This window comes from Onychostoma macrolepis, chromosome 20, assembly GCF_012432095.1.
Source record: "Onychostoma macrolepis isolate SWU-2019 chromosome 20, ASM1243209v1, whole genome shotgun sequence".
Taxonomy (NCBI): Eukaryota; Metazoa; Chordata; class Actinopteri; order Cypriniformes; family Cyprinidae; genus Onychostoma; species Onychostoma macrolepis.
In genome coordinates this window covers 3646192-3661239 of record NC_081174.1, presented here as the reverse complement: position 1 = coordinate 3661239, position 15048 = coordinate 3646192, and the positions used below count along the sequence as shown (strand labels likewise).

The 15048-nt window shown below is 39.8% G+C and overlaps 1 protein-coding gene across 4 annotated transcripts in view; it reads left to right on the top strand.

Moving 5' to 3' along the window:
• lrfn2b (leucine rich repeat and fibronectin type III domain containing 2b) overlaps nt 1–15048 on the top strand; it is a 96799-nt gene that overhangs the window by 65957 nt on the left and 15794 nt on the right. For 2 of the 4 annotated variants that reach the window (XM_058755889.1, XM_058755888.1), the window contains one exon: nt 4155–4214. The exons of the other annotated variants lie outside the window; for them this stretch is intronic. The gene's annotated coding sequence lies outside the window, so the exon portion shown is untranslated. The remainder of the gene's footprint in view (nt 1–4154; nt 4215–15048) is intronic. 4 annotated transcript variants of the gene reach the window in all.

Sequence of the window (15048 nt, the reverse complement as noted above, 5' to 3'; positions counted from 1 at the left end):
AGGAAACTTTTTTTCCTCGTCGAAGCAGAGACCAGGAGACGTTGGGATATCTTTCATACAGAAGTTACTCTTTATTGAGAACTCGCTGAGCGTCGCTGTAGTCATCCAAGTCTAACTAAAGCAGTGATACATTGTAGTTTCTATACATTTAGGGGGCAGTGCTTAGGAATGGAAACAAAGCACCTGGGTGACGACCTTAAACAAAGCATGCAAATGAAGTATTCAGGTATAGCAACCTGCCCCATTTAATCACTCCTAATGCAATCAGCCTAACTGCCCAAAGGTTGGGGCAGGGGCACCAAGAGCCATTACAAACAAAAGGTGAGAGTCTCCGTCATCTGGCTCATTTGACTTAGAACAGGAACTGGCAGGAACCTCTTGCTACAAACTTTGTATAACAGAATCGTTCATCTGATGTCATCATCTTCACCATAAATGCTAAATACAATGTATATAACTTCAGTTTGTATACTGTTACATTGGAACCTAGATTTAACATTTTATAAATTTGTAATCCAACAGTTCCCCCTTTGAGAGTTCTAATAATGCTCACAAAATACAAATTTAGACACTTAAAAGCTCATTCTTGTAACTTGTGATCGTTACAGGCACATAGCACTTGCTCTGTGTTGATTGTCTGTAGTGACGAACGGCATGCTGACACAGAAACAAACATGCAGCTATGGCCCATGAAGTTCTTAATAGTCTTTTCTGGTTGGAACTGTCATTTCCACATGATGGGTGTGGGTCATTTGTTGAATGAAACACTTGATACTAACAGGTTTCCGAACCATGAAAAATTATCTTCAGTCATCTGGTGTAATTTTGCTGAAAGATCAAGAATGTCTTGATCATGTTGATGGATGGCTGAAGTTCTCGTATGTGATTCTCTGCGTTGTGTATTTTTTCTTTTTTTTTCTTTGTTCTGTCTTCTGTGACAGTTGGCTCGGCAGTGGGTCTAGTTGTCTTTTAGAGGTTGTGGCTTCATACGCAGATGAGGAGGTCGGTGCGTATGGGTCTTGGGACAGCCATCAAGTGGTATCTGCACAGAGTAAGAAAGAAACCAAAAGACGACAGAGCAGTATTTGTTGTAAAAGACTGCAAACACTAGGGTTGTATCCTTTGTTCGGTCCGAGTTTGCTATTGTTGAGCCTTCTTTCCCTGTTTCTTAATTCCTGTGACACCTAAAAAACAGTGAGGTAAGGATGGACTAGTGGATGGGGAAGGCCTATGTGGGAGTCTTTGCCGCAGGGTTGGCCCCCGAAGCATGTTGCATTCAGTTCTTCCCTGGGCTCCTCACTGGTCCATGTGTCCTATCCTATCCCAAACTTTAGTGTGCGACATCTCCATCCTCTAATGGAACATCAGTCATAACAAACATCATAACCCAGAGAGGATAGGTGAGTGACTGGAGTGTGCTGTAGTATAGCTTTGAAGGCTGTGAGTGTACTTAACTAGCATTCTCTCAATGAATCTTTCAGCTTTGTTGTACATTACTGGGGAAATTAAGCACTCACAGCCCTAACAGTTAACACCTGAGCAAACTGCTCCAACAGTTCGGTGAAGCGGGGAAGGGGCTGCTTCAGAGTACTGAGTAGACTGAGTAGGAGCTGAGTAAAGCTGTTAATTTCTCCTAATGTCTTTTTGCTTTTCCTACACTCTTTCATCCAGTGTCCAGGTTTACCACAGTAATGACAACTGCTCTCCTTCTTAGGACATTTACGTTTCTGTCGGTTCTCTGTGTTGACCTTAAAGGACGCTGCTGCAATCTTTACTCTGGCTTTAACATCAGAGTCTCTTTCCCAAGTAGCTAACCTGTCCAAGCTGTTTCGCAAGCTTCCAGTGGACCATGTTAGATCTAAGAACGGCAAAGCCGATCTGTACTCTGATAAAAGGCCATCACACCATGTTCGAACTAGTGGTCCTTTGTCATCAAGCACACTTTCAGAATCATCCACTATTCCACTGTAAGTTACAGCTGACTGACAAAACCTTTCAGTGTATTCACTCACAGTTTCTTCTTTCCTTTGCACACAGTTAGTGATTCTGGGCCAGTCTGTTTTGGGTCCCATGATATTCTTTAGAATTTTCAAAATACCTTCTCTCAAATCGTCTCTACTGGCATGTTGTAGTTCAGAAGTAACAGCAGACTCAAAACTGTTGAATTCAGATTCAGTTAGAATTTGTGACATCAGCTGTGTGACTTCTGCTAACGACATGTCGTAGAGATGCATTTTGTTGATCAATGCTCTTCTAAATTCAGAAAAATCTGTGCGTGCTGAGGGTAAGCTCTGGGATAGCCTCTCTATATCTTTAGGTCCTAGCGCTTTGGCAACAGTTTGTACTTGGACAACAGAAGAGTTGGGAGGAACACTTTCAATTCCCTCAATTCCCTGAGATTTTCTCCTAGCGCCACATACCTTCACTGAATCTACAGGCACATCAGTTACTGATTGGATGGTTACATCTGTTTCAAAGAAAGCTTGTAAGTCAGGATAATTGTTATCAGGCTGACTAACTTCTTCCACATCAGTTTTTGTCAATTTCTTAGTCAAAGAGGATACTCTAGCACGGAGCTCTTTGTTCTGTTCCTCTAGCTCTGAGTTACGCTGAGACTGTTGTGTAGCTAGCGCTAAACCAAATTCTCTGTGGCAGCAGATAATGCCTTTCACATTGTTCATGCGAATACATGCTCCTAATACCTTTTTACACTCATCTACAGACCAAGTCTTGTCTGGATGGATCTCATATTTCTGAGTTAGTTCTTGTCTAACTTTCTCAGTGACTATTAGGTTCATTTGCACTCCTAACAGTGATTTGAATTCACTATCTGACCACAAAGGAGTCGCGAGACCACCTTTTTCAGTTGTGGGGACCAGTCTAGCATTCTTTCTAAACATTTTGTGAGTTTCTTTGTTACCACACAATCAAAAACACTAAAACTTCTCTGATCAATAGAGGGTACGCTTGTTAACACAGATCAGCTATCGTTAACCTTCCCTGGCAAAGCAGAGGATAACACAGATTACTAGCATTTTACGCTAACTTCCCTGCCGAAACAGAGGGTAACCAATTCTTCTCTGCCAAAACAGAGGGTAACACATATTAGCATGTGATGCTAATCTTCCCTGCCTGAACAGAGGATAACCAATTATTCCCTGCCGAAACAGAGGGTAATAAATATTAGCACGTAATGCTAATCTTCCCTGCCTGAACAGAGGATAACCTACTCTTCCCTGCCGAAACAGAGGGTAACCAATTCTTCCCTGCCGAAACAGAGGATAACAAATATTAGCATGTGATGCTAATCTTCCCTGCCTGAACAGAGGATAACCAATATTAGCACGTAATGCTAATCTTCCCTGCCTGAACAGAGGATAACCTTCATCTCTAAAAAGACCTTTTTAGAGGATAACTTAGTTAACCAAACCCTTCAGCTGTCTGTTAACTCTTCTCTGATGGCGCAGAGGATAACAAATTTGTACTGGTCTTAAAGGTTCTTTTGGATAGAGTGACACTCACCAACCCTTGGTGTACAGAAAGATTCAGTCTGGAACGAAGTCAGATCTTTGTTGAACTTGAAGCTTCAGTTTGGATTCAGGTGAGGAGCTCTATCCGGGTCACGGCACCAAAACTGTAGGAAATTTTTTTCCTCGTCGAAGCAGAGACCAGGGAGACGTTGGGATATCTTTCATACAGAAGTTACTCTTTATTGAGAACTCACTGAGCGTCGCTGTAGTCATCCAAGTCTAACTAAAGCAGTGATACATTGTAGTTTATATACATTTAGGGGGCAGTGCTTAGGAATGGAAACAAAGCACCTGGGTGACGACCTTAAACAAAGCATGCAAATGAAGTATTCAGGTATAGCAACCTGCCCCATTTAACCACTCCTAATGCAATCAGCCTAACTGCCCAAAGGTTGGGGCAGGGGCACCAAGAGCCATTACAAACAAAAGGTGAGAGTCTCCGTCATCTGGCTCATTTGACTTACAATAAGAGAACAGGAACTGGCAGGAACCTCTTGCTACAAACTTTGTATAACAGAATCATCTTCACCATAAATGCTAAATACAATGTATATAACTTCTTCAGTTTGTATACTGTTACATTGGAACCTAGATTTAACATTTTATAAATTTGTAATCCAACAGATGTCTTACATCATTGCAAGAAGTTGGAACAAGTATTACGCCCCCTGCTGTTGCCCGTCAGTAAGTGTTTTGAAAACATGCTCCAAACAAACATATGATCGACATGATTCACGACGCTGTTGAGAATAAACAATCTATTGATTCCTAACGCTGGGGTCAAAGGAAGGCTGTAAAGAGACACAAGCACTTCTCTCTAAACAGGACACATCAAAGCAAACATTCCCAAAGCATCACCTCCTCTCCTCATCCATGTGTCCTGTTGTCGGCAGCAGCTCGAGCGTGTGGAGTACATCAGAAATAGTACAGGATACCTGTCTACTGTATTCAGTGTAGACGCCATCATCGATTATAATGACTTCTATTTGCTTTTGCTTACATCTGGTGGAGACCTAGTGTAACTTTCAACACCCACAAATAGCACGACATCTGGCTATCTTCATCTTAATGAGAACTAGTTTAAATCTGCAGTGAGTGTCTGAGTAGCTCTCAGTGCTTCAAGTCACCATTCACTGCCGCTGATCAGGTAAAGCTGGCGCTGAAGGCAATCAGATGCACATATCTACCACAATGTGGAGGAAGTAGAAACGAGCTGTTTTTTGGCTAGTGAGGAGGAATGTATGAGGTCTGAAACTTGGGGCCTTTCACACAGAATGCATTTTTGCATTACATTGTTCTGCTTTTTCCATTGTTTTCTATGCAAAAACATGTTTTTTTTGTTGTTGTTTTTTTTGTCTGTGTTTTTTATAGGTTTTTTTTATTGTTTTTTTATAGTGCAATGATCGCTTATGTGTCAAAAGAGTAAAGAAAATCTGTTTGCTCACATCACGACCCCTTTAAGAGGCTCGGCTCGGCTTGATTTGCATTTCCACTGCAGTTAGTACCGCTTTAGAGTGGGTGGGATTATTCACGTGTCGTTATAGTTGCGTTCAAAACAGTTGCGTTCGATCCTTCGCTGGCTGTGCTGATTTAAATCTAGCGGGTCTGTTGTGTCTCGTGCCGCAAGTTCAATGACGCAGGCAGTGACGATTCTCTACGTCCAATCAGTGATCAGCAGAGTTTACACGTCACGTTTTGGTAATGGTACGGTTCTCTTGGAAACTCAACCAAGGTGGCATTGAAAAAAGTACCAGGTACTGTACCCAGTGGAAAACCCCCCCAAAAGTGAACCGTACTGTGCCGTACCATGCAGTGGAAAAGCGCCATAAGTGCCCAATTCATTTTTAATGAGAGTTATAAAGTTGAGACAACATGAGCCACACTGACTGATATGGAGCTTCTGGGCTTATAACAATAATTTGACCCGAGCATGACAGTATCCAAAAAATGGTGAGTTTCAGGTAGTTTCAGGAAGTATAAAGTGCATATTTCTCTTTACACTGGAGATCTGAAATGAAATCCTAGCAGATCTGAGTAACGCAGCATCACTAGAAGGCTGAACGCTGTGTTTCTGTAGGTGAGCACGTGCACTCAACTTCTTTGGTCGACCATGGCGAGGCCTGTTCTGAGTGGAACCTGTCCTGTTAAACCGCTGTATGGTCTTGGCCACCGTGCTGCAGCTCAGTATCAGGGTCTTGGCAATCTTCTTATAGCCTATGCCATCTTTATGTAGAGCAACAATTCTTTTTTTCAGATCTTTTTCTTCAGATCCCATTTTCACTTAGGGGTGTACTCACTTTTGTGGCCAGCGGTTTAGACATTAATGGCTGTGTGTTGAGTTATTTTGAGGGGACAGCAAATTTACACTGTTATACAAGCTGTACACTCACTACTTTACATTGTAGCAAAGTGTCAAGCGAGTGACTGCTGTGAAACTGACAATACGGTGAGAACAAGTTTCTGTGAAAAAGACTAATAATAATAATAAGGTCTGAGGTTAAGAACACGCTACAAGTTACTTTAGATGTAAATTGTTTTCCCTATTTAACATTGTTAACTTTCTGCTCGCGTCTTGAGTCACGTAGCATCATATTGTCGGCAGTGTCTGTCTGTTGAGCTAATGGGTGGCAGACTGTCGGAGTCATGAATATTAATCGTGTTGTCTTTGTTCACTCAAAGTGATTTGCCGAAATCAGACGGGCTGATGGGATTTACTGCTTAGCTCTGCCCACTGACAGACACCTCTGCTTGGTCTTAAAGCCTTCGCTTTATGAGTGTTATGTTACAAAACTGCTGCTGGGCTGCAAAGCAGCATTTTAGGTAACAATATGTCATTTTTTAAATATCACCATTGCAGCACCCCTAGCTGAGACACTGTTTCTAATGTAATGACGTTACTGACATGTCTGTGAGTGAGAGAGATCTGCAGGTTTTGTTATTGTTGTTGAGTCAAATGTGACATGGTTTATGAATCATTATTAGTATTATGATCAGTCAGTGAAGCTAACATTTTTTTGTTTGTTTGTTTTTTTTGACTGTTTACTTTTCACTTTGTTCTGCAAATTCAGGTATATGCAGTAAATATTCACAAGTAATTGTGCTCCTGCATTCACTGACACTAATGGCGTTACGTAATGATGATCGATCTCTGTGAGATCCTGGTGTGTTTTATAAAGCTGCTCACTGAAGGGACACGAGTCCTAAAGCATTCAGACTTTCTGTTAAAGGTGCTATATGTGATTTCAGACATCTCATGAAGAGATCGCGTTTAATGGAGCTCATACTCTCTGAGCATATAAACTCACTTATCATGTTAGTCAAGGTTTCTGTGCACAGCTGATTTCACTCAAAGTGAAGAATGCATGTGTGAGAGAGAAAGACAGCTAAAAAGAGAGAAGTGTTACATATTTTCTCTTTGCACACCTGAATCATCTGATTGTCGCCTGGCAAACAAAAGGCCAATTGTTACTGCTAACAGATAACAGGCCCATCAGGATTTCATGGACATTTTCATGATTTTTGTTGCTCATTATGACGGGGTGATGCTTTCAAATCTCCTGATGCTCAGTATAGACAGTCCAACCATGTTCATTTTATTCAATGCAGTTGACTCCAGTACAGCAGCAGGCCAGTTGAACATCTGTTGGTCAGTTTATCTGGGTTCAGAATTATGGATTTTAATTGGTAACACTTTATTTCGATAGTCCACTTTAGACATTCTACTAACAGTTAGTAACTTTACAACTACATGTCAACTAGCAGTCATTAGAGTATTAGTAGACTGTCTGCTTAATATCTTCTAACACTTTATTTTGATGGGTCCACAACACACAACATACTGACTATGAGAAACTTTGCAAGTATACAGTATGTAAACTTATTCTACTAACCCTAAACCTACCCTACTGAGAGTTAGTAGACATGTAGTTGCAAATTAATGAGAATTAGCTGACATGTAGTTGACATGTAGTTACAAAGTTACTTATAGTTAGTAGAATGTCTAAAGTGGACTATCGAAATAAAGTGTAACCTTTTAATTTGCTATTAATCATTTTTTGTGTGTGCAACATTCATGGAAATGTGACAAAAGCGTAAGCTGCAAATCAAGTGCTGTTTGTTTGAATTTGCTTAAATTCTGGAGAGACTGAGATGAGATCAGTGAAATAAAAGGGTGATGCTGCAGTTGTTAGCTGCAAAAGATGTTTTATGATCCGTCCCTCCGAGGACAGCAGAGGACTTCACAGTGTCACGCTCCCGACCGCTGGGGTCCAGTTATAAACTCCGTGTCCCTGAGGCAGCGGCGTCTTAAATTCAGGCCGGTATGAAAGCACTCTAAAGGCTAATGTGTCAAATGAGGCTTTTAGCGTCTAAGGCCTGATTCCCTCCAGATGTCAGGGTTCATTCCTCCAGATTCCCGTCTGCAGATGCGGACTGTTGATTTTAATTCTTGAAAATGAAGAGGACATACAAATAAATCAGGACATTTTTATCCAATTTCAGTTTCATTTCACTCTGTTATTTGAAAGATGAATTCTTTGTAATATCCAGGCTTCAGCATGTTTTGAATAGTGTTAGCGATTGTAATATGGGCTGAAATGTGACAGGTGGAAATGCAGCACTGACAGCACTATCCACACTGAGTGCGTTTACATGGACAACAATATTCCGATTTTAACACGATTAAGACAATACTCTGATTAAGAATCAACCATGTAAACAGAGATTTTTGATTATCATAATCTGGCTAAAGTCATACTCGGAAGTAAACACAAATCAAATTAAGACATGTGGAGTATTCCTATTTTAGTCACGTTTTCATTATAACGTTATAGACATTTACACACCTTAATCACACTATTACCGTCGTGTAGGACTTTTCACCGTATTTTGCGACAGGATAAACACACGGCAGTAGTCAACTGTTTGACGGCAAACAAAAGAGATCTGTTTGCACATACAGCATGACAAATAATTAACTGCACTTGAATCTTTCGTAAAATTAAAAATGAAACACCCAAAACTGTATATGGCATCATAACGAAGACAAACTATGGGCACTATCATACACCCGGCGCAATGCGGCACAAGGCGCAGCGCAATTGTTTTTGCTAGTTTCAGCCCGACACAGTTCTCATTTTCACGTCCTGCACCGCGTTGTTTAAATAGCAAATGCATTTGCACCCATTTGTGCGCTCATGGGCGTGCTGGTCTGAAAAAGAGGTGTGTTCAAGCGCATTGTTGGCGCGTTGCTATTTTGAGGAACTGAAAATAGACTGCGCCATAGACCAACTCAAACCTGGCCTAAAGTCAATGGCGCAATATTTTTTTGTTATTTAAAGAGCGCATTAGTAGAAAATGTGCCTCTGGGTGGGTCCACAACACGTGTTCACTTTGCTTATTACACACAGGGATGCGCTGCAGCATACAAACATGCCAAATATAAAAAATTAAAGGATTACAGTGTAAAAGAATATTATTGTGTAGGCTACATAAATAAATATAAAAATGTCATACATGTCATAATGGATAGTCGTTGCGTGTGTCAGAATTAACCTACCTATTTGCTCGCGCATGAGCAGATCCGTTTGCTCTCTGGAGACACGTTCATTCTGTGTGCCTTAAAATTCCGCCGTTTAAATAGCGAATCCGCCACGGCGCGAGCAGAACTGGCTCTTCAAGGGAATGGGAGATGAGACTCTGATTAGTTTATCGCACGTTTATGCCCAAAAACACACCCATTACTCATTAAGAGAATAGGGACAACCCTTTTAGACCACGCCCTGGGCGCGCAAGCCGTTTTTTCCCGTCGTTAATCCTCTGGGGTCTGAGGGTGTTTTGGGGCCCTGGAGAAGTTTTGACATGCCCTGACATTTGTGTTTTAAATCTTAAAACATATTAATGGCTAAAGTCTGATAACACTGTATTCAGCACAAACTGGGCTGCAATAATATGTGAGCAGCATGAATGTACATGTTTGTATTTTTGAGAAAGCAACATTTATGCGTGGTTAGTGAAAAACAAAACATTTTGAAGTCACTGAAATAAGGCCATAAAACACATACAGAACATTTGTTCACAAGACTTTTGAGAAGTGGATGTGGTAGACTAGAGTTTCTACTATAAAATAATGTGAAAATCACCCTGTTTACTCACTCACCGAAAATATATTGATTTAACATTTGTGAAACATGTTTTGTGAAAGAATGAAGTGACAATGGCCATGAATATTTAGTGATTCACACCTGAGAGACAAAGGGCCTCCCATAATGGGCCATCAATATGAGTGTGACTGAGGCAGGTAAGAAAGTGAGGAGTGAGGAGATTAAAATAGTGAGGTTTTTTGATTATTTGTATTATTATTTGTATTATATTTACAGCACAGTATAATAAAAACATACACAGTGAAGGTCAAGGACACACGATTGAACATACTGATCTGAACACTGAGACTTGAACAGTAACACACCTTTGTGCCAAACATTCATAGACTCTAATAGTGTTAACACTCTTTCTACTTTTATATCTTGTGGTTTTATATGTTATAAAACATTAAACAAACACCCTGGTGTTGTGAGACATTTAGATAATGAAATTAAACATATTTCAAAATGTTTCACTTGATTTAGTTCATGTAGTCAGGAATTATAGTTTGTGAAAAGTCTAACTAGTAAAATGTGTACAAGCTACATCACAATAACACAGTAACATCAGATGCAAGTAATCTTAGGCTACTGCGATGTGGGCATTTACTGTACATGCGCGTGCGTCTCACGTGGATGTTTAGAATTTGAAAAGCACGATCGGCGCATGGGCGTGACCGGATCAGATATAATGAGTTGAGACAGGAAAACTGGACAACACGTTAGTTTCATACGGATTACTTTATCACAGAATATTTGTTTTGGACGTGACTTACTAGCTTAGACATTTCAAGCTTTCTATGCACACATTTCTCATGTATTTGAGGCGAGTATTCGCTGAGATGCATGTTATTTTATTTACGTGTCTGTGAAGAGAGGTGACAGAGACAGAGATGACAGAGAATGCACCCTGTTTATTTTCTTTATTTTACAAAAGCACATTGTTTTGTTGTTATTATGACTATACACAAATAAAAGTAGACCCTTTGCAGTTTCAAATGATACCTTATTCTTATCTGTACGATCAGAAATTACGGAGTATTTTTAGTTCTTTTTGCGGTCATCAAGAAAATATGAGACAGACTGCACCGGTGCGGGCTTCGACCCCAGGGGGTTAAACTAGCAAAAGTGGATTCGGACACGCCCTAAGTGCACCTGCGCCATGCGCTTTAGACCATGCACTTAGATTGTTAAAATAGGGCCCAAAATGTTAGTCAACAAATTAGATTAGTAAACTAGAAAAATGTAAAACATTTTATTCATTTTATACTTTTCTATCTGTAAAAGCATTAATTAAGTCTGAATGAGGAGCATTAATCTGTCAGAATGTGTTTATTTTTTCCCCCACACGATCTGGGTATTCACAGAGAGATGTTCACAGCTGCTGTCAGGACAGGACTGTGATGTAATGTGTTGATGGATCATGGGGAATCTTACATTAAATGCCAGGTGAAAATGCACCCAAAATGCCTTTTGAACAGATCACTGAAACCACATTTGGAGGTCGTCTGTGACAGATCGCAGCCACTTTTGAATGCAATAGGCTTTTGAATGATCCATCGATGTGTTTATAATACAGAAGTGATGATTGGCCTTTTGCACATGTAAGTGCCTTTGGATCTCCTTTACCCATATTGGAGACGCATTGGAATGAAAGTCTAAAGGTCATTGAACACTAAGTCCAAAATTTTTGCACGTTAAAAAATAAATTTACAGACTGCCTCCGAAACTTTCGTCCGTCATAAAAAAATTCGGATCAGTTTCGATTTTCTGTGTTTTCGCATCCGTAGCATGCATTTGGATAGAAGGGATGAGGAATACGGAAAAACGCACGCAAAAATTTCAGACTATTCTGAAATTCTGACTATTCAGACATACCTCTGACTAATTTCAGAGGTATGCAATGACCTTTAGGCTGATGATACACAGGGCAACATTTTGAGCAATGGTGCCAGGCAACTTTGGTTAATATTGCTATCAACAGGCAACCAGGTGAAACACATGGCCCATGATGATCCAAAGTATACAGACAGAAATCTATTACCCATTCTCAGTGGAAAAGTGCCCAAGCAACATTGCTCAAAAAAAGTTGCCCTGTGTATCATCAGTCTTAAATATACTGGGCACGCAATGTATGTTAATGGCAGGTGTACTGTAAAGCGGGCCAGCTTCTGATCAATTATCTGCCCTGGGCTCGTCACGTATTTGTGAGATGACCATAATCATTGAGCAGAATGTGCACTTTAGATTTCAGTCTCCAATAGGCTGGATTTTAAGCAAATCCAGAAAATCTCTCTTCAGTGCTGTAGTGTTGTGTGAGCTCTAAATGAAGCCTAAGCATCTGATCCACCGGCACTGAGAGTAGATCCTGCACTGCACTGCAAAAAAAAAAAAAAAAAAAAAGGCTTAGTATTTTTAGTTTAAGGCTTAGTACTGTTACTTAGTATTTTTGTCTTGTTTCTAGTCAGAATATCTAAATAAATAAATAAATAAATAAATTTAATCAAGATGCTTTTACTTGATAAGCAAAATGATGCAAGATATTTAGTGTTGTTTCCTGGGGGAAAGAAATCTAAATTAAGTGCAAGTAAACAAGTAAAATTATCTGCCAGTGAGATAAGAAAAATAATCTTGTTCTTTAATCTACGCCAGCATGCCAGGGCATCGAACCCAAGACATTAGCATTGCTAGTACCATCCCATGCTGCCTAGCTGAGCTACAAGAGCTAATGCTTTATAGTTTTTCTGGTGATCATGTTCCTGTGTCATGTTTTTTTTTTTTTTCATTTGCCGTCATACATTTTACTTAGTAGGGACGCCGTTTAATACATGATTGGGTTCAGGTTTAAGCTTGTTGCTGTTGATTTTACTGGCTGGTCACCCAAAGCACCTGTGCACAGACATGTTGGGGGGCAGATGCTCAAGTGAAACAAAGTAAGGACACCCCTCTCAAAAAAATTAACAGAAAACAAAACATCGAATTATTTCCCGTGATTAACACCATTCATTATAGTGCTGTTATGTCAAAATCAGTATCAACAAAATCCAGCTTACCATTTATCAAAATCCATTTACACTGCAATTACAATCATCTAAATAATGTCATTAGATTAATGTTCTTAATATAACATTTTGAATATAGAAATATGAAATGTTTGGAAAATGAAATGATATTATTTATATGAAACAACATGTGACATGTTTTAATGAATGAACTGCAGAATCACTCACTGAGCAGTTTTGTTCAAACTGGCTGATTCATTCATGAGTGAAACAAGTGATCACTGACTTAATGAATGGGTCACTGATTCGTTCACTCATGCGATTTGTTCAAAAAAGCTTAATCATCCAGGAGCAAAACAGCACTCTGTTTTACTAGAAGATGCCATTTTTCTGCTTTGTTTGGAACTGTAATCAGTGGTTTAATTTCACAGCAGTGACAAACAGTGCTGATGTTTCATTACCTGTCTGTCATTAGTGCCACATGGGCCACAGGTCACGTGATTTAGATGTGTTACTCCGTGACAAGAGACCTCAGAGTGTGGGAAGAACTCGTGCACTCTCGCAAAATTATTAACAATGAGTTGTTGGACACACTCTTAATTGAGAATTGATGCCACCAGCCAAATTTAAAAACAAACTTGTGTTTGAGCAGCACTTGAGGTCTATCTGATGTGAAATGAAAGTAAATACATTTTGCTGCATGACCCATCAAGCCCCAGTGTTTTCTGTTGACCACTTTATTCAGTTTACAAAAAACATACTGTTTTAATTATGTTTTAAACAAGAACAACTGATTAGCTGTTTTTACTGTAGAAACATGGTGCACTTAGTGTGATCTGAAAATGTCCGCACCATTCTTACGCAAACATACAGCCTTCATTCTCAGCACACTCACACCATAGTACCTGCAGTAAAGTAACATGAACACAAAAGCACCCCAGTGTTACTCTATTTTATAAATACTAACTCCTATAGGTTGCTATGCTTAATGGACACAGTGACATTAGGTTGAGGTGACCTGTTTACATGTCTGTTGACAGGATGAAGATTAAATGTTTATTTATATGTTGTCAAATACTCCAAGAAAGGTCTTCCTTCATGTGAAATTAAGCCTGGGAGACATTTATTCATTTGTTTTTGTGGGTTTTTTTTTTTTTTACATTTATTTTGACAGTTCAAGAGAGACTGAAAACGAAAGGATCGGAGAGAAGGGACTGGTCCTGATGATGTGTTAAAAAATGTGACATGAACAAAACAGACAATTATTCACAAATATTTCTGTGGCTGTTAATTGTCAACTGTGATTGCAACAGCCAGAGTCTGTCCAGTCTGTTTTTCTTTCCTTCTCTTTGATCTTCTTTTTCTTGCTAAGTATGCAATTTGTTGTGCAGTTTGCACTATTGACCGCAAATTAGGACCAACCCATTAACTGAAATATCAAGCTTCACTAATTAGAGACTCTAGTTAGGGAAAGTGTCTCTTTCTCTCTCTTTCATGGTCTGAAGGTGATGAGGTGCCTGTGCACAGACAAGTGTCTCACCTCTAGCTGAGCATGTTAATGAGCTTGCAGGGGAATAAATGTGTAATATGTCTTGAGTGAAGGAAAAACCTGTAATCACAGTTGACTTTACACTAGTCCTCTAAAAGCCATTGCCCTTAGACCACCCATTGATGTCATGGTCTTACTAGAGATACTCAAGCCCTCCCAACCTTACAGCCACACAGAGTGTGTGAAACACATTGCGTGCCCAGTGTTTCGTGAACTGCATGGAAATTGTTTATTAATTGACTTTATTTGCAGGCCAGGACTTAGTTCACCCAAAAATTATTCACCCATTAATTACTCACCCTCGTGTCGTTCCAAACCCGTGAGACCTTCGTTCATCTTCGGAACACTAAAGTAAGATATTTTTGTTGGAATCTGAGAGCTTTCTGACCCTCCATAGACAGCAACGCAACTGAAATGTTCCCAGGTCCAGAAATGTAGTAAGGACATCAGTAAAACAGTCCATGTGACATCAGTGGCTCTACTTAAATACTTTTTGTGCGCAAAGAAAACAAAAATAACATAATTTATTTAACATTTCTTCTCTCCCGAGTTACATCTTCTGCCATTTTGGAGAGTACCCAAGAACATAATCAGCGTTCTTTATGCTTAGGGTAAAGCGTGCGTTTGCGTTGTGATACTCTCCAAAATGGCGGAAGACAGTATCTCAGGGGAGGAAATTTGTTGAATAAAGTCTTTATTTTTGTTTTCTTTGCGCACAAAAAGTATTCTCGTAGCTTCGCAAAATTGAAGTTGAGCCACTAATGTCACATGGACTGTTTTACCGATGTCCTTACTACGTTTCTGGACCTGGGAAAGGATTGCATTGC